Below are 4,430 nucleotides of genomic sequence, written 5' to 3'. Positions count from 1 at the left end.
AGTGGTTAGCACTGTGGCCGCACAGCAAGAAGGTCACTGGTTCGATCCTTGGCTGGGGTTTGGTCAGTGGCCTTTCTGTGTGTGGTTGGAGAAAACCGTCTGGGTGTGGGTCTGGCTCTGGATTTGGGTAAGGGTCAAGGTCTGGATCGGGGTCAGGTCTCCTTCCCCCCATCACTCCCCTCCACCACCACATTCCTCCCTCGCTGCCAGACTTTGCTGCTCGGACCGACGTGGTCTGGAAGCAGAAAGGTGGACTTTCTCTCCACGGTGGAGGTCTGGCCTGCAGGTCTGAGGCAGACCTGGACCAGAACCGCCGGCCTCCCTGCTGCTGAATCTCTGGTTTGTTTTGGAACATCTGGATGAAAACGTCTTCGTGTTTCCTCCCTCCTCCTTTACTGAGTCTTCCTGGACATGAAATCATAAAACCAGTAAAAATATCTTCTGAGAAATCTGCTTCTGAGGGACCTGGAGTCGCGTGGCTCAACTGGAACGGAGTCGCGTGGCTCAACTGGAACGGAGTCGCGTGGCTCAACTGGAACGGAGTCGCCCGGCTCAACTGGAACGGAGTCGCGTGGCTCAACTGGAACGGAGTCGCGTGGCTAAACTGGAACGGAGTCGCGTGGCTCAACTGGAACGGAGTCGCCCGGCTCAACTGGAACGGAGTCGCGTGGCTCAACTGGAACGGAGTCGCGTGGCTAAACTGGAACGGAGTCGCCCGGCTAAACTGGAACGGAGTCGCCCGGCTCAACTGGAACAGAGTCGCGTGGTTAAACTGGAACGGAGTCGCCCGGCTCAACTGGAACGGAGTCGCCCGGCTCAACTGGAACGGAGTCGCCCGGCTCAACTGGAACGGAGTCGCCCGGCTCAACTGGAACGGAGTCGCCCGGCTCAACTGGAACGGAGTCGCGTGGTTAAACTGGAACGGAGTCGCCCGGCTCAACTGGAGGACAGATGTATGACATCACCGACTGCTGATGTCATCAGTCTACATCTGCTTCTTTCTGCCTCTAAACTGCTTTAATTTTCTCTCTGGGAAGGTCAGACTTGCACGGTTAATCACAGAGGCGACCCCGACAGACTTCCTGTCTCCCATCAATGTTCTTTTTTTCCCTCCTCGGCCTCTGTGACGGAGTCCCCGGCTCTGTTTCCTGTTGTGAAGGCCGGTTGCCTGGCAGCAGGCGTGGGAGGAGTCCTCAGGGCCGAGGGAGGCCTCACACAGTCCAGAGGCGGCGAGGAGCTCAGGATCAACGGCTTCCCGAGGCGAAGAGAGCGTCACTGTCGCGCCTGAAAGAAGCTTGTGTCAGGGACAGGAAGGTCTGGTGGTCAGCTGCAGGACGAGGCGGCTTTAGGAGACAGCAGGAGGCTTGTGACAGACAGACCTACTCCAACAGCATGGAGAGAAAACAATCAACAAGCTCCTTACAAAACCAGACACTGTGTGAAATGTAAATACCACAAAGTCACATTTTCTTCCCAGTAAACAATAATAACCTATCAGATGCAGGAACAGGCCTGTAAACAGATGGAACAGGAGAAACTGGAGAATTAAAAGGAATCTCTGTATGTAAAGGCCAAGGCTGGATGATGGTGATCTCCTGCATTAAAAGCCGGCATGATTCTTCACTGGAAGCCACTGCATGGACTCAGGAAGTTTCCAGAAATCAGTCTGTGAACATCTGGAGGAGCTTTTGACAACTAATCAGGTTGATTAGCAACAGGTCGGTTACATAACTGGGTATAAAAGGAGCACTTTAGAGAGGAAGAGTCTCTCAGAAGGAAAGCTGGTCAAAGCTTCACCAGTCTGAGACAAACGGGAGACAAAAAAAAAAAAAAAAAGATTCATCATCTGCAGTGTATAAAATCAGTATATCAGAAGATTCAGATAATTAGGAGGAATCTCTGTATGCTGAGGCAAGGCTGGATGCCAGTGATGTTCTGCATTAAAAGCTGACTGGAAAACACTGCATTGCCTCACCAAGACTTCCAGATGTCACTGATTTACATGTCTGTGGATTCACATGAAAATGTGAACGTGCTTCACATGGATTATGCTCTAACACCAAGTGTCTGAACATACGGACCACAAGTTATTCACATGTGAATTTACAAGTACATGTTTCACACATGCATCATATGAAAATGTTCCTGTTTACACATTTACCACATGTAGTTCACATCACTTTACCCCGTTTGCACATTTGCCATGTGTGGTTCACATGCAGATTACATGATAATGTTTAACCCCGTTTGCATGGGAACCACATATGGTAAATGTGCAGATTACATTTAACCACGTTTCCACATGTAGCTGACACGTTCCTCACATGTGGATCAAATGAAAAAGTTTCTAACGGTGTGGTCTGGGTGTGCTTCACATGTTCTTAATAAAAACGCCTGCAGCTCTGATGCAGATCTGGTCTCGTAGATGAATAAAACGTGGTGAACGTCTGGAATGGACTCATCTGAGCGGAACTTCTTCTTCAGTCTGCTGGTTTCTTCTCAACTCAAACAGGCTGTTGTGGAATTTCATGAGCAGCTCAGACGGAGGGAATATGGCTGCAGAAGCCACTTAGCTGCTCGGTAACAAGATAGCATAATGGCCTAATAGCAGGTCTGCCGCTCCAGCGCAGAAAATAAGCTGCGAAAATTGTTTTAAAAAAACAACTAATTTGACAAATGTTCCTGCATGTGAGATTTCTGCTGCGTAAGTGTTTCTTCTCCACTTATGTGCCGCTTCAAATCGAGTTTAGTCAAGAAGTGTTTGGCAGAAACGCCTCATCCTGCACGGCCTCAAACGTAGTTATGAAGTCATTTTTTATGACAATGTGTTGAAGTGGAGACAAAACATTAGATCATGAAATCCCATCTGGCAGCTCCGCTGTCGTGTAATTCCAGCTGTTTCTGCAGCAGCTTCAACGCGCTGAAAGGCTGAGAGCTCCGGCTTCTCGTCTTTCTACATGAAGTATGAGCTGCAGCTGCTGAACTTTGACCTGAGAGGACTGTAGAAACGCTGCAGAGGCCGACAACGGAGTTACGATGCACGAATAACAAATAAACCCAAAGGTGGTCTCAGTTTTTATGTCCTGATGTTGGTGTGAAAATTATAAACTTTTGTTTTTATGCTGATGGACAGAAAGTCCAGATTTATCTGTTATAAACACCATTTGAAGGATTTCCTCATGTGAATGTTTGTTTACGTGGCGGTCGGTAATTGATTCGTTACAAAGTGTTTAAACAAAACTTTTCTAAAGTATGCACATAAAAAACTGGATTTATGACAAATTAATTTTTTTCAGTGTTTTTTTTTTCATGATTAAACTAGATTTTAGAATTGACAGATTTACTGTAATTTGGACATTTGTGAGCAAGTTAAAAAAAAAAATTCTCTTCAATTTTTCCTAAAAGTTTTTCTTAAAAAATAACTGAAGTGATAATTTTACAAAATAAAACTTTTAAATAGTTAGGAGGACGAGGAGATGTACAACATTACGGTCCTTTAAACGGCTAAACTCCAGCTAAACAATCAGGATTAAGGTCTTTTTGGTTTATATTCAAAATTACATTCAATACCTTCGTTTCTCATTTTATATTATATATATATTTTTTTTTTTTGTTAAAACATTAAATTTCTTACTTGGTTTTTATTATTTATTATCACCATTATTATTATTATTACTACAGCATTTATTCCAACTCCTCTTTCCCTTTAATTGTACATCTGATCCAAAAACTAAAATTTGGTCATTTTTCTTTAATTTAAACAGAAAAACCCATAAATATCTTTTTTCTGTTGGAGCTGAAGTGATTAGAAGGATCTGGGGTCGCGGGAGCCTTATCGGGTCGATCGGTCTGGAAAACATGGATGCAAACACGCGGTGGGAAAAGCTAAAATCCTGATTTTTATCTGCGGTTACTCAGCGGAAACAGGAAGATAAAAGCACGTGTGTGAAGATGTCGAAGCCATCGGACCATCACATTCATCACCGGGTCACAAAACGCTTCCTGTTCTGCAGGACAAACTCATCACCGATGCTGATTGCAGTCCTCGCCACTCTTCAGTCGTTATTTAGAAACTATTTCCCCGTTTTCGCTGCTTGTTGTTGGAGGCATTTTTAACGCTAATTTTGCTTCTGATAAAATGGTTTCTGAGAGTACCAGAGGTGGGCGGAGCCTGAGGCAGAGGACCCAATCAGTCGCAGCAAAGCTCGAGGTTGGAGGAGAGCGAGGAAAGAAAAACATCTGCAGAGAAACAGGAGACGACCCGCTGCTACAGGCGTAGAGAAACGTAACCAAACAGACGAAGCAGACAATCATCAGGAGCATCTGAAGGAAGACAAACATGGAGACCATCATCAATAACTACATAAAACTGTAGCTGGTGATGAAACCTGCGGGACATCATGGAGTTTACACACACACACACACACACA

Source organism: Telmatherina bonti, assembly GCF_933228915.1.
Source record: "Telmatherina bonti genome assembly, chromosome: 19".
Lineage (NCBI taxonomy): Eukaryota > Metazoa > Chordata > Actinopteri > Atheriniformes > Telmatherinidae > Telmatherina > Telmatherina bonti.
The sequence above is the reverse complement of the archived record's forward strand: the minus strand, read 5'-3'. Positions refer to the sequence as shown.